Here is a 22,890-nt window from a genome sequence, read left to right as displayed (position 1 = left end):
CAGTTTTCAAGGCGAGGCGTCTCTTTTCTGCTACATCTAACAATGCTCCATCTCAAAGGTAGGCCATATAACGCATTATGGTACGAGCTCAATCTGCTGACTCTTACTCTGTTTGCTTGTTTGTGGCGGGGAGTAAGGAGGTGTTGGCTCCGGAGCCTCAGATCGGCATTAAAAGCTGATCTGGCTCCTTCAGACGAGGTGGGGGAGATGCCGCCTATATCCGACTTCCTGTTGTCGACGCACGTTCGTGTGTCGGGAAAAAAAAAATTCTGCAACCGAGGATAAATCCTACAGCACTTTTTACACTACGCCGAAAGAAAATAGTTAATTAGAAATACAAATTCTACCCAGATTGTTATTAATGGGAACTGTGGAGTAAGCAACAAATATTTTGTGCCCATAAGTAATTCTCAGGTATCTTTGATCTGCGGCCCACAGCGGATGATGCTGCACCGCTGTCTGAGCTTCTGGGACCCTGCCAGCGCCAGACATCTGGCTACTTTGTTATCATTGGCTGATCTGCTCCCGGGAGGCCACTTGTGACACCAGGCACAGAGTGTCCTGGCAAGGAAAATTATCAGCACATTTGAGTGGATTAGAGCTCCAAAGTGGTCCTCAAATCTCTACAGGGGGCTGGTGTACCCGATCCATCGGGGTTCCTCAGGGCTCAGTGCTGGGGGCTGCAGATCTAAAACAGGGGCTTAGCGTTTGGAGATCGGCTCACACCCATTGCATCATGGGTCTTATACAGGGTTGTGCACAAAAACTTGAAATAAGAGGGAAAACATTGAATTTCATAATTCATAACTCAAAATCCATAACAACTGCTTCTGTAGCCAAAATGTCAACATTTACTATTTATTTTCTGCAATGTCAACACACTCAGGCATTTCACTGTACTTGACAATATAACTTGAAGCAATCACTCATCACACATTTTAGGAAGGTATTGCCAGTGACTCCTAGGCCTAGAGACGACGAGAGATTATTGACATCAGCTGATCATAGTGAATGATGATGTACATCTGCTAGCTAGCTAGTTAGCTATGCTGTCAAAACAAACTAGTTTTTACTTGATTTGAGTTTGTTGAGCTGCTGACATCTGCCTCTTATCAACAAGCAGTGAGAGACACACATGACAAATCCAACTCAAAAGTAGTCTCCTACCAGTATTTCAGTCTCCCCGCCCGGTGTTCCCGTAGCCACAGCACGCAAGTCAGACGAGCGAGATTTTGGGGCGGGTGGGCAGGGGAGGGAACATTTTCAGAGATTGAAGAGCTGATGAAATGAGCTAGTTTGATGTGCAATTCGTAATGTTACATTTAAAATAACAAATGAAAAGAGACTCAAATAAAATGTCAAACTTATTTTTTAAACTCACGAGCTGCGAGGGCACATTTTCATAAGAGGGCAAAGGGGCAGGTGCTCTAAGGGATCTGCCAGGTTTGAAGAAAGAAAAACATTTCTACCCTCGAGTTCATTATTCTGAATCTTCCGAGGGTGTTTAGAGTATAGATGGAATGAATTAGCATAGAGTGAGGTGTTTTGAATGTGAGGACATTCAGACGCCCGAATCCAACGTAATTCAATCACAAAATCAGATTTTTCAATATGCCATTTTATAACGTTGCCTAATGCAATTTTGGGAGATTCTCATTTCTCAAATAAATTTAGTCAACTTTGCAAATTCTGATGGTACCACAGTCATAATATATCCTGGCACAGTTAGCCTATGCCACACTAGAGGGGTTACATTAGCTACCAGCCTTGTCTGTAACACTTGAATCTTCCCCACGAAACACTTGGTAAGAGGCCAAAGGAAAAGATTGCTGCCTGAGCACTGGCTTAGACAAAAAAACAACAGTTTACGACAAGCTGAACCCTTTTCACAGCATTGATTGAGGTGTCGTGTCTTTCTCCTCTTTTCCTCTCCACTTTTCCATTTGTGAATACAAAGCTGCGGTGACCTATAAATATTACATGGTGTGGAGATGCAGAGCAGGAATTAATGACTGGGTGTGTGTGAGAGACGTGTCTGGTATGGCAAGTCCCTATGGGGTTCTGCTTAGGCAGGCACTCACTGTGAGGAGGGGCAACCTTCTTCTCTCCCTCCCTCTCTCTCTCTCCACCGTTGTCTCTTTCTCTCTGGCTGAGCTTCCCTTCCATGTCTTCTAGCATCCTCTTAGGGGTCAGAGGTTACCTGGCCACTGTGCCATGCCCTGATTGGCCTGCATGCCAGTGGCACTGTGGTAACCACCCATTGGACATCAATCTGAGTGTTCACACAGTCATCCATCAACCTCTCGCCAGCTGTGATTAACTCAGCATATACAGGGCTGGAGCTTCAAAGCTTCACTAACTGTAGCACAGCATTTGGGAGCTTCCTGTATATCTCCGCTAGGTCAATGCAGGCTCTCCACCATATTTCCATATTTCATCAGGGGATTGACATGGTTGAACTGACCCTCATTCAGAGAGCAACTGAAAGTGCTGAACATAGATTTCAGGGATTTCACAGTGCTATAGCATGGAAGCATATGGCACGCACACACACACACGGTACCACTCTGCTCAAACACCACCAAACGTAACAAATCTAACTCTGAGTAAGTCAGTTGGAAGGGGCTTGCAGGAGAAGAGGATTTTCCTCTCTGCTTAGCGTGGTGAATGAGATGAGGAGGGGCATTTGACACCTGTCAGCCAACTAGCCAGGTACAATTACCTCCGTGGGGGAGGAACGATAGGGGGACTTGCTGGGGGAGTTGCTGCACGCTCCCAGTGAAATTGGGGAAAGCGTTTGAAGATGATTAGCGCTACAGACCCTGTCCTCGTGGCCCTGTCCAACCTGCTGAACGGCTCCTTTGATCAGCCTGCCACGCTTTGTGTCATTAGCGCGGGGCACACCGAATAAATTATAAAGTTATACACACAAAGTCAGCAGGTAAAGTGCTACGCCGATAATCGGTGTGCTCGGTGACAGGGCAGCTGATTGCCTCTAATGAACGCCGTGGTCGAAGACGGGCACCGATGGCGGCGGACAAACTAGTATGGCGTTACCATGCTCGGGCCAATGAAGGCAGCCTACTCGGCAGTCACATGATCAAACATAAAAACGAGAAAGGATCCTCAAGAAGAAATTTTCAAGATTTCCGCATTGAAGAAACGAGTGGTGCATGCAGGGTAGTTTGGATGAAATCTTTCTTGGGTCCTGCTTCATCAAATGAAGGTAAATACATCTCGTTAAAATGTCGAAAACAGATTTCCCTTATATAAATAAGGATATTTTCTTGAACGTTACATTACACGTGAGTGAAATTCAGGATTTATACTAGGTGATTCAAATACATTATGAATTTTTTTCTTTCTTAAAAAGGGCCTTTCCTTTTGAACAATCTTCAAAACCGGTTTAAGCTAATTACCGGTTAACAATACCCACTCTATATGGCATGGCTCTGTCAAAAGAGGGCAAATCCATACGCCATCATACAATGAATGTCCAGGTTCAAGGGCTTGCTAATTAGCTACTGGCCCTGGCTGAAATTACCATTTCAAAGAACAAAGATAATCCCCACTGAAAAGAGAGAGACTACCATTAGAAATATTTGGACTATCATTGCAGACCTGTTGTGTAGATATCTATTGCATTTCAAGAGTTATATAAGCACTTAACGAGGACAATTTTAAAGCAACTTGGCTATCATTGTGTTGCCCGGTCTTCTGTTGTCTAATGAGCTGATCATTGATGAGTCTGATGACGAGGACCTTCAGAAAGAGGAAGACCATGAATCAAACAACATGATTGAGGTTGGTTATAATCAGGATTACAAAGGATGTATTATATTCATGTATCCAATGTCGGTTTGTGTGGTTGTTGGTTTGGCTTTCTGCAACTTTGTAGCAAGTACATGTAATATCTATGTGTGTAAACATACTGAATTGTAATTGGATGCATTTTACCGCCATTTCATACTGTGCTATGATTGGTTAAGACCACCCAAATGGTTAGGTCAGCGGGCAGTTTGATCCTGGTTGGCGATACGTGAACATGCCAGTTATAGCTAGCTAATAAAGAGCTACGTAAGAAATATCCTGTAGTACTGCATTTTATTATTTTGTACAAAGTGTGCAAAACGAGACATGGTGTCAGAGAAAAGTCTTAAAATATGAATTTTACTGGAGTTCCTTCACCTCGAATAGACTGGGAGTCTACAAACTTACCCGATGCATGGCGTAAGTACAAACAGCATGTGGAGCTAATGTTCACGGGTCCTCTGAAGGACAGAGGAGGAGAAGAAAATGCAGCTACTTGCTCCTCTGGATCGGTGAAAAAGGAGAGATATTTACAACACATGGACACTTACCAACATACTACGATCGTTTTGAAGCATATGTTGCGCCGAAGACCAATACGATTTTCGCTAAATACAAATTCCATGAGAAAGTACAGGGAGCTAGCGAGTCTTTTGAAAAGTTTGAGTCTGCTTGTGAAAGACTGTGATTATGCAAACAATGAAGAGATGGTCAGGGACTGTATTGTATTTGGAATACACTCACCGTAAGTGAGAGAGAAACTTTTGAATGTTGGGTCTTGTAAAGGGTTGCGCTGATCAAATCTGGTATCAGGATAAGTATGACACTGAGTCACGGATTTTATGCTATGTATTTTTATTAGCTAAGCAATAAGTGGTAAATGCAATTTTTGTATATACGGGCTCTCTGTCACACCTCGCAGGGCAAACAGAGAACTGGCCAACACCCTAAAGATATCTTCTTTAAATACTCTGACAGTAGTAGTTCCTGCTTCCGAGCTGGCCTGTCCGAATAGAGATCAAGTATGGTTTAAACTTACTCAATCTTTGTTGATTGTTGGCACCCCAACTGGTCCCAGCCCCGGGCGCTCCCATTGGCAGGTGTAGTTATTGCTGGTTCTTGTTACTGCTAAGTTTGAGTTCTAACAAAAGACAGTCTGTTGAACTGCCTACATGCTGTACATGTCTCCCACAACTCATGATAGCTGCCTACACCTCAAGGCCACAGACTTTCTGCTAGTCACATCATATGTTGCAAAATGTTGCTTTTAACATACACAAACACCCTCATGATAGTCCAAGCATATTTTCAATCCTCACAGTCTGAGATAACGCTGGACAAAGCTATCAACATAGCCAGATCTCACGAGCTAGCACGGGCTCAGATGAAAAACATTTTGTGTGGTAGCACGAGCGCATCACGTGAACAAGCAGTGCGCAATCAGGCAGACATCAAAGCACACCTCCAGTGCACTGAGAGCACGTTTTAGATACAAAGTACATGGCGAACGAGGAAATTGCCCAGCTAAAGGCAAACAGTGTACTAAATGTGGAAAATGGAATCACTTTACAAAAGTGTGCAGAGCTTACCGTGGAAAAACAGTACACACAGTGAGTGAAGATGAAATGTCAATCAAAGAGTCAAACGCTAATGAACTGTTTATTGATTCAGTGACACAGAAAAGTCAAATATCAGAGACAGAGCAAGCCTTTGCTGACATTGAGATAGGAACACAAGGCACAAAGCTAAAGTTCAAACTAGACACTGGTGCACAAGTCAACATTATTCCTCTGAATAAGTACCACAGCTTGACATCTGAGTGCGAGCTAGAGCCCACCACACGCAGACTGACTAGTTATGGTGGTGAACAGCTCCCAGTAAAAGGCACATGCACTTTCAAATTCAAATACAAGGAAAGTGACATGATGTTGGACTTTATGTTGTTGACACTAGAGCACCTGCAGTGCTAGGTCTTAAAGCATGTTTAAAGCCAAGTACGCACCCAGCCTCTCCAATGCTAAGAACTGTGCAGAGCTGGAAACAGTGCTTGGCATGGTCAACTACTTAGCCAAGTTCACACCCAGCCTCTCCAATGCTAAGAACTGTGCAGAGCTGGAAACAGTGCTTGGCATGGTCAACTACTTAGCCAAGTACGCACCCAGCCTCTCCAATGCTAAGAACTGTGCAGAGCTGGAAACAGTGCTTGGCATGGTCAACTACTTAGCCAAGTACGCACCCAGCCTCTCCAATGCTAAGAACTGTGCAGAGCTGGAAACAGTGCTTGGCATGGTCAACTACTTAGCCAAGTTCACACCCAGCCTCTCCAATGCTAAGAACTGTGCAGAGCTGGAAACAGTGCTTGGCATGGTCAACTACTTAGCCAAGTACGCACCCAGCCTCTCCAATGCTAAGAACTGTGCAGAGCTGGAAACAGTGCTTGGCATGGTCAACTACTTAGCCAAGTACGCACCCAGCCTCTCCAATGCTAAGAACTGTGCAGAGCTGGAAACAGTGCTTGGTATGGTCAACTACTTAGCCAAGTACGCACCCAGCCTCTCCAATGCTAAGAACTGTGCAGAGCTGGAAACAGTGCTTGGCATGGTCAACTACTTAGCCAAGTACGCACCCAGCCTCTCCAATGCTAAGAACTGTGCAGAGCTGGAAACAGTGCTTGGCATGGTCAACTACTTAGCCAAGTATGCACCCAGCCTCTCCAATGCTAAGAACTGTGCAGAGCTGGAAACAGTGCTTGGTATGGTCAACTACTTAGCCAAGTACGCACCCAGCCTCTCCAATGCTAAGAACTGTGCAGAGCTGGAAACAGTGCTTGGCATGGTCAACTACTTAGCCAAGTACGCACCCAGCCTCTCCAATGCTAAGAACTGTGCAGAGCTGGAAACAGTGCTTGGCATGGTCAACTACTTAGCCAAGTACGCACCCAGCCTCTCCAATGCTAATGCATCCCTGCGTCAACTGCTAAAGCAGTCCAGTGAGTTTCTCTGGGACAAGCAACACGACATTGCTTTCCAGAATGTGAAAGACTTGATCACAAGAGAAGCAGGACCAATCCTTGCCTACTACGACCCCAACAAAGAGCTCAGACTCCAAGTGGACGCGTCGAAGTATGGACTAGGTGCAGTGCTACTGCAAGAAGGAAAGCCCATCGGCTACGCTTCCAAATCTCTCACAGACTGGGAAATCAACTACGCTCAAATCGAAAAGGAGCTCTATGCCATTCTGTTCGGATGTAAACGTTTCCATCAGTACATATATGGACCACAAGTCATTGTGGTATCCGACCACAAGCCCCTTGAGTCAATTATGAGGAAACCACTAGCCGCAGCCCCGCCAAGGCTACCGAGAATGATCCTTCAACTACAAAAAAAATACTTCACAATCACTCACCGTCCAGGCAAAGACATCCCTGTCGCAGACACACTCTCCAGGAAGTTTCTTACCTATAAGGACAGCAGTCTCAGTGAAGGCATGGGCATGCAAGTGCCTACTGTGTACAGCAACATACCAGTTAGTGACACAAAACTGAAGGAAATCCAAGCAGAAACAGAAAAGGACTCAACTCGCACAGCTGAGGAAAGTCATACAGGATGGATGGCCTGAGGAGAGGAGAAAATGCCCTCACAGCGTCTCAGAATTCTGGAACCATTGTGATGAACTATCACAGATCAACGGAATAATTTTCAAAGGAGAGAAAATCATTATTCCTACCAGTCTCAGAGAAGAGATTTTGACAAAGATCCATGCTGGACACATGGGCATGGAAAAGTGCAAACAGAGAGCACGGGACATTTTGTTTTGGCCCGTAATGTGCAAACAAATAGAGGACATTGTTGGTAAATGCGCCATATGTCTTGAACGATGCCCCTCAAACACCAAAGAGCCAATGTTACCTCACTGTATCCCAGACCGACCCTGGCAGGTCGTGGCAACCGATCTGTTCACCTGGAACAATGAGGACTACATCGTAACAGTGGACTACTACAGCAGATACTTCAAACTCGACAAGCTTCACATCACCACATCTGCCGCTGTGATACAGCTTTGCCAGGCATGGCATTGTAGAGACTTTAATATCTGACAATGGGCCCTGTTACAAATCAACAGAGTTTGAATCCTTCACAAAAGCATGGGAGTTTACACATGTCACCACAAGCCCACATTACCCTCAGTAATGGCCTTGCTGAAAAATCAGTGCAGATTGCTAAATCACTAATGGACAAAGCAAAAGCAGACAAGAGAGACCCCTACCTCAGTCTCCTTGAATACCGCAACACTCCAGTTGACAACTTCAAATCACCAGCCCAGCTGTTGATGAGCCGCCGACTTCGCTCCATCCTTCCCAGCACCAACCAGCAGCTACAACCTGAGGTCGTCAGCTTCAAGGAAATGCATGAAAAACGTACACAGAGACAACAACAATGATACTACAACAGGTCAGCTAGACCACTGCCACCACTGATTGACGGAGAGTCAGTTAGAATCCAGGAGCATTGCCTCTGGAAGCCAGTAGTCGTCATCCAGCCAGCTGACACTGAACGTTCATATCACGTCCGCACCGCAGAAGGAGAGGTGTACCGCCGCAATCGTCGTCACCTACTGAACACAAAAGAACAACACACTGATGAGATGAACTGTTCCCCTGAAAGAGAACGTGATGGACTAAACACACACACAGCACAACATACACCATACTTACCTGCAACACCACAATAACTTTTGACTGACACAGAAGCATGCTCAGCATCATATCGCACAAGGTCAGGAAGAGAGACAAGCCCAGAGCTGTTCTAGCCCTGTGAAATGCCAAAGGGTGTAGGTGGATCGCTGCCCTAAAAGAGTTCCAGCCTGTAAACTTGTTACTGAAAGTTCACTTGAAATGCTTTGGTATTGTATTTGTTTGAAATGTTAAGATGTTACTTCTACAGTGAAAGCTGAGTTGCTGAGAATCCCTTGTTGGAAAAGTAGCAGTATGTTGGATTGTTGTTTCAGAGTCTATGTTGATTCAGTTGGTGTAGTAGGCAATATAAATGGTTACTTACCTTGAGTCCAAACTACAGAGCATGTATTCAAATGAAACGCTTAGAATATGTAAACATTTTTTTGTTTTAGAAGAGGATGTAATATTATATGTGTAAACATACTGAATTGTAATTGGATTTTACCGCCATATCATACTGTGCTATGATTGGTTAAGACCACCCAAATGGTTAGGTCATGGGCCATTTGATCCTGGTTGGCGATACGTGAACATGCCAGTTATAGCTAGCTAATAAAGAGCTACGTTAAGAAATATCCTGTAGTACTGCATTTTATTATTTTGTACAAAGTGTGCAAAACAAGACAGTACAGTCTGCATGTGTAGGTGCTTACTGCATCACGATTTCAAGGTGTCCCGTTATCTTTTCCAACTGTCCAGTTATCTCGTTTTAATGTCCATTCTAGAACTCCCTTCCAGCCAATCAGAAACGAGTATTCATTCAATACCGCTGTATTGCTCGATACTCAGTTCAGACAAAACCATGTCGTCTCTGGGGTTATGCAGACCGATCACATGTTCTAAACAGATAAAAACACAGATCACATCAAGTAGCTGAGCAGTATCAACTCTACGAGCTCGACAACATTTGTTTGTCTACCGAGTCCTTCTCCCCTAGCTGCTAAGAGGAGAGGATACATTTTTCATTGACTGAAGCATGAAATGGGAGGGAGTCGATGTCTAAATGGTGTCAGCGTGCTTTAACGTGGTTAATCTTGGAGTGTTGAAGTTCAAGCTGTGTATATACCTCTATTAGAGGTAGTGAATGATGTCACTAATAAATGAACATCATTATCATAACAACAGTGTCTCAGAGTACAAGTGCTGATCTAGGATCAGGTCTTCCCTGTGTCCATATAATCTTATTCTTTATGATCTAAAATACAAAACTGATCCTACAGCTGCACTTCTACTCTGAGACTCTTTGGTTGTATTTACATGTATTTCCACTAATTGGTCTCACTAAATTTCTAATCCGATTGGTCAAAAGACCAATTAGTGTAAAAAGATCAGAATTGGGCTGCCTGTGTAATGTAGCCTTTGTGAATACAGGCCCTATTCCGCAGATAAGAGAACAGAAATGCTTCTGTTTCCTCCTCCTGACCCACACCCTGATCTAATTATATTTCACTCTTTCATACAGATGAAGATACGTTTTAATATATGAGAAGAATGCTCACTGTGATGGAAAACAAAACAGTCAAACTCTATTGGGAGTTTCCCCCGTGTTAGGCGCTCAATTAACTGTGTCACACGCACACAGACAGGTGCACGGCTCGTTGCAGCAGTGTGTGTACCCTTTAAATATGGTGTTTGGCATCTGTAGCGTAGCACGGCGGATTGGATGAGGTAAAAAATATAATTATAGCTGATGAGGCGCGGCTGCGAGCAGAGGCAGCGCTGTGTGACAGTGTACCAGCAGAGAGCTTTTTAATTTGTCGGATCAGATCGTGACATGCTCCATCAGAGGAGGGGGAAATCTTTTCATTTGTGCAGAAGAAAGGAGGAGAGGAGGGTCAATTAGCATCAACCATTAGACAACCGCGTGACAAGCCCTGTATTACCCAGTGCAGCACGGGACAGTCAAACTAATGAGAGAGGTAGAGATGTTGATCCAGGTTGGACAGAGATTCTGCAGTCATCCTGATTTCTTCCGGCTCTGACACTCATCACAAGTAAAACATCTGACACCCTACACATTCTTTACAGTCACAGCCGCTGAGGAGACGTTTCGCTCAAGAGATGCCTTCTTTATCGTCATGTATGTTGTCATATGATGTGAGGCTATGTAGATACCCTTGAAGCAACAACTTTTATAAGGACGAGGACTCATAACGAGGACTCGTGCTCTAGCTCATTGTATTGTGAGATTGTTGTTACTCTAGTATGTTGTATTTGGGCATGTGACAAATATATATTTTGTATTTGATTCCCTTTTCACTACAACATCTACAACATCTATGTGAGCTCCTGTCCATCCTACATTGTTGCTAAGTGACGAGCTGTATAACTAATCCAACTGTGCTCTACTATATTGTGACTAGCTCTCACAAAGTCTGTCAGAATTAGACATTCATCCATGTTTTACTCAAATGTCAAATTTCGAAGTTGTTGCAAACATCAAATTTCGAGGTGGTTAAGGTTAAGTTTAGACATTAACTCAGAATGTTTAAGGTCAGGGTTAAGGTTTGGCATTAACTCTGAAATCTTAAGGTTAGGCATTAACTCAGAATGGTCAGGGTTAAGGTTTGGCATGAGCTTAAAACAAAAATCTCAAAAACAACTTTCTATCACTTGATTCAAACTTATAACACTTGGAATCAGAGGCATATGCTTAAAGCCCATCCACCATCCCCGTCCACAACGCCCTGTCAAAACCGAAACCTATTTGAAGGTAACGCTCACTGTTGCCCCTAGTGGCTGATGTTCACATAATCTCCCGACGTCCTCAGACATGGATGGACGTCGAATACTGACTTGTATCCCGGGTGACCTGGTAGAGTATTGACCGTATTTCAAAGTGGCAAAACAGGCTTTCAATCTACCACCTACATTAACAGTGCCAAAAGGGGGGTTGGTGGTGCCGGGGAAGTTTCTCAATCTCATATTATCAAAAGAGACCATTTCAAAAGGGACTGTGATTTCTTTGGGCCCGTGCATTATTTGACTGGCTGGTTGACAGGTGCAGTGGGGAGCTCTCAATATTGATCTGGAGGACCTAGAGGTATGTGACATCATTATGAGGCCTGACCTTATCCTCAGCTGCCCTGCAGCCCCCTTTGTGTGTGTGTGTGTGTGTGGTTGCTACTGCTCAGGATCCCGGCCCCAGTCTAATGCCTTACCCCCGAAGGACCGGACTGCGTGCCATGGCCTCCAGTCTGTCATGGGAAAATTGGTGGTGGTGTTATTTGTTTTGCTGACCTCACGGCTCACCTCACTTTCTCTGGCTCTAATCAGTCGGGGCTCAGGGTTCTGCCCCCTCTTAGAACAGGTTGCATGGTGTTATAGGCAAAGCCTGGTTGCTTTCCTGTGGAGGTGGATGGTTATAGTTATATTATATAAATAATGGATATAGACATTTGGAAGGAGATCTGATGTTGAGATATTTGAGAGATGGGTTTTTCCTTCAGGGTGATGAAGTATACAAATGACCATATTAGCTGCCCAATAGTGGACTAATGTGATTTTTAGTTAGCTCATGCAGATGACTGGGGTTGGATAAAACTCAGTTACATTGGTGCATGTGACCCGGATCACAGTTTATGTATGACTCCTTATGCCTTATTTCAGTCTTGGTAGTGACATGATATTGTTATGTAGGTATTTTGGTGAAACACCTCACCTAAAGTGAATTGCTACAGACAAAACAATAGTTTAAGAACTATCCAATACAGCGCACGATAATACGTCCCTACACTCACTGTACATGCTATTTTTAATCCTTGACACAAGATCAAATGGAAAAGGATCAAGGAGTTTTGTGTTGCAGTTGAGACGTAACTTAAGCAACATTTTTTTTTTCTTCTGAAATCACAAGTTGCATTATCTCAGGGTCGGGGATTCACTGGTGTTGAAAAGAGCTAAGTGACACTTAAGCAATTCCTGCAAGCTTCATCCTAGCTTTTATTTTCGGTCTGTGCATTAAATAAGGTATTATATTAAAGAAAGGTGTTGCTGCTGCCGGAACCTGTCACATCTCCCAGGTAAAAACAGATGAATAAATAAAGAACTGACGTGGTGGTGGAGAATGTAGAAACACACCTCTCTGTGTGTGTGTGTGTGTGTGTGTGTGTGTGTGTGTGTGTGTGTGTGTGTGTGTGTGTGTGTGTGTGTGTGTGTGTGTGTGTGTGTGTGTGTGTGTGTGTGTGTGTGTGTGTGTGTGTGTGTGTGTGTGTGTGTGTGTGTGTGTGTGTGTGTGTGTGTGTGTGTGTGTGTGTGTGTGAGAGCGAGAGAGAGTGGTTTAAAGCCAGATTTCTCCATAGATGCTCTCCTAACAAGCGTTGACCTTCTGCACCTACATGTAAAGAACTCCCGAGATCAGAAGAGGAGGAGGAGAAGGAGGGGGAAGCTGTGTGTGTGTGAGAATAAAGGCATCACCACCACCAGCAGCCAAGAGACTTCATCCTCTCCCCTCTCCCCTCTCCCCTCTCCCCTCCCCTCTCCTCTCTCCCTCTTCTCTTTCCTCTCTTCTCTCCTCTCTCTGCCCGTGGTGGGTGCAGTCAGAGCATTGTCTATGTGTTCTATTCTCTCTTCCTCTCCTCTCCGTCCTCCTCTCCTTTCTCTCACGGAGTGTCTCTGTTCTGAGCTAGCAGCAGTTATACCTTGTTGGCGGAGGAAGCCACAAAGGAGCGGTAGTGTAATAAAAACAGGGGTCTCTGATGATCCAGGTGTAATTGGGATTGTTAACGTGCAGAGCTCCTGAGGGAGACTGAGTGGAGGAGAGGAGTGTGTCTGTCTTTGTGTAAAGTAAAACACACATGCTCTGCTCCTCTCTCTGCAGCGTTCCTTGATTCCGAATAAGTACAGTAGTCAGAGCTAAAAGAAAAAAGAGCAAACAAGTCACCTGAGCTCTATCAAACCCTAGCTGCTTCTATTATGCTTTTATTCATTGTTTTATTTTTATTTTATTTAGGTGCTTTTTTATTTCCATGTTGTAAAGCTACAGTGAAGCCCGGTTTGGATTCAGAATTCCTCAGAGAACTTGTGTTTTTAAGAGAAAAGGAACGTGCTAGTATTCAGGCATATCTTTTGATGAGGAAGGAGCTTTCTGCTGTGTTTATCCACTGAGTCGCTGTATCATGATACAAATTGAGGGCACAACACCTTCGACATAATCGGCACATCGAGGTGTAATATTGTATGTTGAAGTCAGCAAGTCATATGGATGGTTAGTCCTCTTACATGAATTAATTATTAATGAGTAGTACTTAGCAATTAATTCATTTGTAGTCAAATCATTGACTAACTTGACTGCATTTTGTTGCTTCGGCCAAATGTTCAATAATGTAGCCCGTAATGCTTACTCTGTTTTTATAATGCAATGGAGTGTAAATTTAGAGCACCTATTGGAACAGCAAGGTAGACATGCCTACAGTGAGATATCTGCTACTATTTTCACTAATGACTAAATAACTAATTGTATTCCACCATGCAGTCAATGCAATGAGGCAACGTTCCATTTTTCAGGAGAAATGGCAACATTTCAAATCAAATCAAATTAGTCACATTTAATTTAACTTCATAATTTCACTAACTATTCATGCTTTGTAGTAGTTAGGTTTGTAAGATTTGAGATATCCTCCATCAAACACGAGCAGCCTATAGGCCTACAGGCACCGTGAACGAGCGCATTTAGAACTAGGCTACATAACTTCGATTAATATTGTAGCCTATTGAACACGGTCAAAGGAGAAAACGCACTTCAAAGTCAATTGCTTGCGAGTACAGCCCAATTGATTTATTTCACCTAAGTTATACTAGCTTACTTTGTTGTGTGTTTCATTGTGGAGGAAAATTTCATACGCCGATTTATAGGTGGTGAAATATAAATGATTTCGTTAAAGTTTCATCATAAATCAGTCCGTCGCTATATGTGAGGAGACACTGATTGCCCCTTGATGTCTCAGGGCGCGGGCGCGAGGGTTGGCTTCAGCGCGCCTGTCGTCCCACTTGAGAGGCAAACCGCCTGCCGGGTGGCTCTCGCGATGTAAAGTGCTTGTGCACTATCACCAACAGCTTTGTTGCAGCCGTGGGGACATATTAAATGTCTATGTGCATCAAAATCTTACCGAAAAGGCACTGACAACTAGCGCGCTAACAAAGAGAGCCATCGTGTTGTGTGTGGTCGAGACAAGTGCAGCTTCGCGTCATCGTCTGTAGCAGAGCGTGCAGTAGGGTTTTTGCATGCTATATTCATGGCCCAACATCTGTCCTCTCAGCGTTAAATTGCTTTATTGACTTCAGCATAGACGGTGCACTAAATTGATCACAGCATATTATCAGATATAGGAATCTTAGTTATTATATTTTGGTGGTTTTGCGAGGATAATTTGAGAGCTTGTTGAGGTTCTGGCTCTCCAGTTCTGTCCAATATGCAGAGGCGTCCCTTTACAGTAAAAACACATTGTATGCATATAATATGATTCTTTACAATACAATAGCATAGTTGTTTGAAAATTAACCATAGTAGCTTTGACTATACTATAGTACTGTAGCTGTTTTTATGAACGGAGTATCAGTTTATTGACAGATACTGATAGATAGGCTACAGAAATTGGTATTTAATGAATAGCATTTAAAAATGTGAAGAAGAAATTTAAAAACAAGAGTGGCAACTATTTAGCCCACAACTACCGTTCAACACAATCTCTTTCCCTCCCAACTTAAATGTGAATTCTTATTTTCAAGCTCAATGATCATCACACTACTATAACCAAGATACACTCAGAGGGGTGACTTTGTAACCAGAGACGAATTGCTATATCTGCAGACAGATTCCAGATTCTGTTTTTTGTTGTTGTTGTAGATATAGGCCTTACCGTTATATTTTCCATGTGGGTGTATTCAATCACCATCTTATATCAATTAGCCCATCCAATGGACTTCAACATATTAAACAAATTAGACAAGCCTTGTTAATTACAATATGATTAAAGATTTTTAATTATATCACTGATGAAGTAGCCTAATTAGTATAAAGATATGATAATAGCCCGCTGCGACAAGTATATAATTGTATTGGGTTTGCAATTAAATCCTAAAGACTTTTAAAAAATCCACTTTCCACTGTCATTGATCAAATATTTCACACACGACGCTCGGCCATGCACCAGTGACATAAAACGTCACAATATGACTGTTGAGTTAACCCATATAGCTCGTCTAGTCGCTCTGGATAAGAGCGTCTGCTAAATGACTTAAATGTAAATGTAAATGTATTGATTATTTCCATAGCTAATCTCCAAACGAATAAATTCGTCAAGGTGAATTACGCACATAAACAAGATAACGCGGGAGCAGGTCACTTATTGAAAAGCTGTTTCACATAGCCCTAAATTAATTTTAAATCTAGTAATCTTATCTTTTCCCCGACACCTAATTTGTTTACAGATGTTCCTACTGTCTTCAATTTGCCTATGATGACATAATGAAATGATAGTCAAGCATTTAACTTTGATTTATCTTGCCCCAGCAGGGATGTCGCTTCATGAAGCTGTCCAAGGTACTTTCCTCATATCCATCCCTAGAAGGACTTTCCTATTTCCTCTATTGCCTAATTCGTATCTTTAAACTGAACTCACACTTTGAATATTTTTATTTGTATGAAACGGCACAATATGAAGAAATACTAATGGAAATGGCTCGGCTATATTTGGTTTATTTTTCCTCTTTCCATGTGGATCCAAAATAGATTCGACGAAGAAGGACACAATGCTGGCTGGAGAGCTGTTTGAAATGAATGCCTTGTCGCAGACTGCCCATGCGCAGAGTCCCCAGCGGCGGTGTGGCTAATGAAGAATAATAAATCATGAAAGGTTTTTCAGGTACAGCCGAGAGAGTGTAAGAGGAGAGGGGCGAGTGAGAGAGAGAGGGGAGAGAGAGAACGAAAGAGCGAGCGAGAGAGTGTGTGAAAGAGTGAAAGAGAGGCGCAGAGAGAGAGAGACACACACAGCCTGCCCTTCGCCTCAGAGCAGAGGCAGATCGAGTCCCCGCAGCATTGAACATAGTCGAGGTATCGAGACTGTCACCGGTATCTCTTAATTACAGTCAATTGTGAAACGGAAACTTTGCAGAAGAAAAGATAAACGAATAAGACAATCTTTTTACGCGCGGTTGTGTTTTGGAAATCCGTACCAGGAGGAGAGAAAACAACTTTTTTCTACTATTAGTTTTTCGTTGCATAATCTTGGAGGAGCTCTCCAAAACAACGACACATCCACGACGACCAAAATAACACTCTTGGAGGACGAAATTTAGAGAAAGAACGAATGAGTAATATTAACCATTATTTTTGGTCATCGCGCCACAGCCCATAGCGGAAGAGGTAAACGAGGGCGCAGGCGACATTCGAGTGCATGGCGCGTGCGACATCTCCTCTCCAGCAAAACTACAGCGCGCGGCCATACCTCCATACACAGGGCTAGGTAATAATATATGCGCCAACAACTAGAGAATTGGATGTTCATCTTTCCATATTGTAGCAGCTACAGTTACAGTATATAAGACAGTGTCTTTAGATTCCCGGAGAAGCAACACTGGGCTTCAACTCCATTCGAAGAGGCGGAGTCTTAACTTATTAAAAGGAACTTGCCGAGACTCGGACGCCTGCAAACATGATGATGATGTCTCTGAACAGCAAGCAGGCATTCGCCATGGCCCACGCCAGCTTGCCCGAGCCCAAGTATTCCTTGCATTCCTCCTCGTCCTCCACGTTGACTTCGAATGCGCCCTCCTCGTGCTCGTCTTCCCGACACAGTAGCACCATCATCAGCAGCGGCGGAGGCAACTCGGAGGCGATGCGCCGAGGATGTCTCCCCACCCCACCGGTACGTATTCTGCATAATTACCGCTTAAAGGCACATTTTGACAGCCCCCTTTTTTCTTGATGTTTTTTTCATGTCTGCACAGCAAATCACCCAGCACCTCCATTTTTTTCCCTTCCTCTCTCCAACTTATGTATTCAGTCGGGGTTGCCTTACATATTAATTTTGATGACCTGGGATGTTGCATGTGCCTTGTTTGTGTGTTCTTTTAGGATTTTTTTCTCATCTCATTCAGGAAATGTTTTAAACCGCGGAGTGGAGTGAGAATTCCCTGCTGACAGTTATGTGTGCATTCTATTTGCAATTGCAGAGCAATATATTCGGAGGCTTGGATGAGAGTTTGTTGGCCCGCGCTGAAGCTCTGGCCGCGGTGGATATTGTCTCGCAGACCAAGAGCCACCACCATCCTCCACACCACAGTCCCTTCAAGCCGGACGCGACCTACCACACCATGAACACTCTCCCCTGCACCTCCTCATCGTCTTCTTCCTCGGTGCCTATTTCTCACCCTTCAGCCCTTTCCGGCCACGGTCACCACCACCATCATCACCATCACCACCACCACCAACCCCACCAGGCGCTGGAGGGCGACCTGCTGACCACATCACCCCAGGACTGGCTCTCGGGTCCATGGCAGGGCCAGACGGCTCCGCAACTGCGCACCCTGCTCACATGGCGGGCATGAACCACATGCACCAGGCAGCCCCTCAATATGGCTCATGCCCACGGGGCTACCATCCCACATGGGCTGCATGAGCGACGTGGACGCCGATCCCAGGGACTTAGAAGCCTTCGCTGAGAGGTTTAAACAGAGACGGATCAAACTCGGCGTGACCAGGCGGATGTAGGGGAGCCCTGGCCAACCTGAAGATTCCTGGCGTGGGCTCCCTCAGCCAGAGTACCATCTGCCGATTCGAGTCCCTCACTCTCTCCCACAACAACATGATAGCTTTGAAGCCGATTCTACAGGCATGGCTGGAAGAAGCTGAGAAATCACACCGGGAGAAACTCAACAAACCCGAGCTATATAACGGCGAGAAGAAGCGGAAGCGCACGTCGATAGCAGCACCGAAAAGCGATCACCGGAAGCTTACTGGCCATTCAGCCGCGTCCTTCCTCAGAAAAAATCGCTGCTATAGCAGAGAAACTGACCTCAAAAAGAACGTGGTACGTCTGGTTTTGCAACCAACGGCAGAAACAGAAACGAATGAAATATTCTGCATGCGTCTGACTCTGAACACTCGCTCTAAAAAAAATAAATACAAAAAAACTATCAACCTACGTTGAGAGACTGAACACTGTTTAGAGACGATTTGTAATATATTCTTATCACACACTTTTTTCAATCATCAATGACTTGTGCTTTGAACAACCCGAATAATTAATATATATTCAAAATGACTGAAAGCTCAAACCACTACTGCGGTCACGTCTTATTCGCACCAGAAGGGATGTGGAGTCATGTACAGGAGCATTTGAACAGAGCAAGTAAGACCTCTGTTTTTCTCCACTTAGACCTACTATTCTTCACCCTTTGGTGTCAAAGGCTAAGTAATATAGGCTTTAATCACACGTATTTTTTTGGTTTATGATATTGGCTAATTTATCATAGCCTACAACATTGAACGTACTGAAAAGAATAGTTGTTTACCATGGAAGATAGCCTACAGTATTTTGACACAGCACTTGGTCGGTGCCTATTGGCATAGTATTGCGTGTTTATATTTTTGTCGTAAGGCTACATTTCCCCTCGTGAGTTTATTATTATGACGATGCAGTCTGGCATTAATTCTGGGTCCATGAGGGGAAATGGGACAGTACAGTAAGTGCTTGCCGGGTCTTGGAAGCTATTATTAGAGTACTGCCAAACAACGCCGTGTAAATGATTAATTTAGTGGTCACATGACCTTCATTTTTGTGACTCCCATGTAATTAATTCCACCTATTTCGTTATAAAGTGTGATGAAAAGCTGAAAGTTCAAGAAACGTGGTAAGATATAAAGCGAAGACCCAGAGTTTAGGCCCTAATCGAGCAACACTGTTTATACAATATAGCTGGTGTAGGGTTGTTTTCTATTGCATAAAGCATCTATCTGGCTGTAGATGGGCCTATAGAAATAGTGGATCAAATGTATGCATTTGATTGGGGTTTACAATTGCCAAATATGATTGTTTTACTACCGTTTACAATAGGGCTACGTTTGTTTTTGCCAGCCAACGTGGGTCTGTTTCTTATAGACTATTTTATTAGATGAGGCCATGTTTACATCATTATATATTTATTGGGATTCCCCCTCTTCCTCCTCCCTCGTTTTGATTGAGAAAAGCTAATTCTGACAGCAAGTGAAACGTGTTTTCGTATAGGGAAATGACAGCTAAATCTAGACCCATAGTCACGAATTTCATTTCGTTTCTGCTAAACGTTCGAGATGGTACAATCGAGAGATATATGCGATAGTATTCTCTTTTAAATTATTTTTATGTATGTTTTTTTCTGGTTATTTATTTGTATAAATATGCGCATCATTATGAAGTCGTTGCTTGTTAAATTCACCTTGTTTCGTGATGTTTTCTTATTGAGGAAATAACCGTTTCATGGAAGTATACGTGTAAAATGTAAATATTTCATTGGAACCAGTTGCACATAATTATATCCGTACAGGTTTTGCTGTATTGCTGTTTTAGCTGAGGTATCTTCTTTCTGTAATGTCTGTTGCTTTTGGATTCCTGGTCGAATTATTTTTGTATTTATTTACTACATTAATGTATCTTTAAGTTATTTAATAATTGAATTGCAATATGTGTTTCATTAAAGAACTAATTTTAACATTTTATTGGACGTTTTGAATGAGTGTATTTGTGTAGGCCCAATTATTGGAAAGAGCGAAATGCTTGTATACTGCATCTGCGTATTGCAATGCATGGACAATCTAATTTAAAGACACAAATTGAATTGAGAAATATATTCCTTCAAAGCATCAATGCAATGATCATCCTTGGATGTAGGCCTATGTCATTAAAGGATTTATGCTGGAGCTAAATCTGTCTTTTATGCTGAAAGGTGCAAAGATAGACCATCAAGCATCAATAGATCCTATTTTTACATATCCAATTTCTCTACAAATTCCAGAAAAATCCCATTACTGTCCCACCATGCACTGTAAAAAAGACACGTGCTTTTTCTACTGAATGGCTGCCAGCATCGCTCTTGCAGCTCGCGGTAGCCTACCTGAGAACAAATGCTAATATTCTATTAGAGTCTAATCATGGAGTCTATAGAGAACTGGATAGGTCCCTCGAGCGCAGCCCTGCCAGATGTCAGCCCGCCAGAAAAACAGCCTCGCCTGCCAATGTGCCCGTCTCTATTTAAATACACAGTCAAACACTGCTCCGGTGCGAGGCATGATATGGCTTTGAAGCAGGCTAGGCTACACCTTGGTTTGCGCGCGGGATTCAGCATATATATATATTTTTTAAATCAACATTTTGAATAGAGTGTCATTTCTAAAGCACCGTTCATGTCAGGCCGATGGGGGCTTGGCTGCATGGCTGGTTTTGACTAGATAGAGTACTTGTGTCAAAATGGACTTTTCGTATAGCAGGTTAGGAAAATGTAAGCGTCTAGGTTATTGGAGAATTAACAAAGCAGGTTAGGATAATTAGGGTAAGGTTAGGAAAAGGACGAGGGTTAGGACTAGCCTAAAATGCAAAATACAAACATTGATGTCAATTTGAAATAAGCATTGCCTAATGTAGACATGACCTGCATGGCTTGTTGACTGTCTGCTTAGAACGTTTGAACGTTCTATGGGGTTTTCAGTTCTACAGCTTTCAGCACCACGGATAGCTCCCATGCTACCTGAGAGAGAGAGAGAGGAGAGGAGAACGGGAGCCAGCCGTCATCCGATTTGCACTTCTGAAATCTGTCCTCCACATTTTAAAGAGAGTATTTATAGCAGCAGAATGTATTTGCATGTGATTATTTTTGTTAAATCTAATTTGATTATACATTGTAATTGAAACAGTGAGGGGGAATGCAGTGTAGGCTATACTAATACATATTATAATACAAATAATCCTGCAAATGAAATATTTCTTAGTAGTGCATTCAATCAATTAATTAGAAAGGGATTCAGTAGCCTATTGATATGCAAAGTTCCACCTTTTGCTTGCCGTGAAACCGGAAGTGCATTATCTGAAGTTGGTGTATAGTCTAGTTGGTGAAAATATGATTGGTACACCTCTCTATTAAGCCACTTTGTGTCTATAACTTTGGCATCTCAACATTTCTAAAACCAATTTAACCCCTTGCCAGCCTACCTCCCTGAAATGACCACACGATGACGTCAGGGTTCTAACCAGGCCTATGGCTATGTTTCGGTCATCTTTGGAATGGCCCTCATGGCCATGGCAGAATATATTTATTTATTTATTTCAAATCAGAGATTTACAAGAATACTTGGTTTATTGCTACCAAATATAATAACTTTCACCGGATATATCAATTAGTGACACAATTATGTGTTACCGTCTATGACAATAAATGAACCGTTATTTTATTGTATTCCGTAATATAACCATTTGCTCCAAGATAAAAGCATATACTTTTTCCACTTATCTCTTAAATGTATAAAATGCTTAAACACAAAATCAAAGCGGCTTAAAACACCACGATTAGAGCAATTGATGAATAATATCAAAACGAGCTGTTATTAACGAGACAGTCTTGATGTTTCATCAATTAAAAGATGCTCCTGGTGAGCGATTCTAATTTCCCCTAAATGAGCCATTCACTTAATAAGCTAATAAGAGCGAATTATGAAATTACACATCGAATTATGAAAAGCAGATAATTATGAGGTTCGAGCGAGGAGTATAGGGCTAAGTAGTCATTAGCTATCGCTGTTAATTACTCAGCGTTGGTCAGGGAGGGCTGCAGAGAGAAAGTCTCATCGGGAATTGAAATGAACGTAATGCAGTGAGTCTCGCTGCTTGACACCAGCCCAGCGTGTGTTTAGTGCACTGACTGCACCCTGGAAACATGGCAGCTCCCTCCACAGCTCGACAGACTATTCCCCTATTTAACTTTCCGATATATAGGTGCGAACAAATCTATTGGGCAGCACTATCCTCACTGACAAAACACACAGAGAAAATAAACACACACACACACACACACACACACACACACACACACACACACACACACACACACACACACACACACACACACACACACACACACACACACACACACACACACACACACACACACACACACACACACACACACACACACACACACCACACACACACACACAAACATTTTGCCTTAACATATCTCAACCAAGCCAAGTAGTTTACATAGAAGCAACACAGCCCCTCATAGGCTTCTGCTCATACATTGAGACATGGCACCAATACACTGTGGTCGCTACATTCAAAAAGGAAAGGGCAGCAGTGTTTCCCTTTGTTATAATTAAG

The 22,890-nt window shown here is 43.1% G+C and overlaps 1 pseudogene; it reads left to right on the top strand.

Annotated features, from left to right (window-relative positions):
* The first annotated feature begins 17,065 nt into the window (after positions 1-17,065).
* Positions 17,066-18,637, top strand: LOC127908103 (POU domain, class 4, transcription factor 2-like; annotated as a pseudogene).
* The last annotated feature ends 4,253 nt before the right edge of the window (positions 18,638-22,890 follow it).

Source organism: Oncorhynchus keta, chromosome 16 (genome assembly GCF_023373465.1).
Source record: "Oncorhynchus keta strain PuntledgeMale-10-30-2019 chromosome 16, Oket_V2, whole genome shotgun sequence".
Taxonomy (NCBI): domain Eukaryota; kingdom Metazoa; phylum Chordata; class Actinopteri; order Salmoniformes; family Salmonidae; genus Oncorhynchus; species Oncorhynchus keta.
This window is presented reverse-complemented; position numbering and strand designations above follow the sequence as displayed.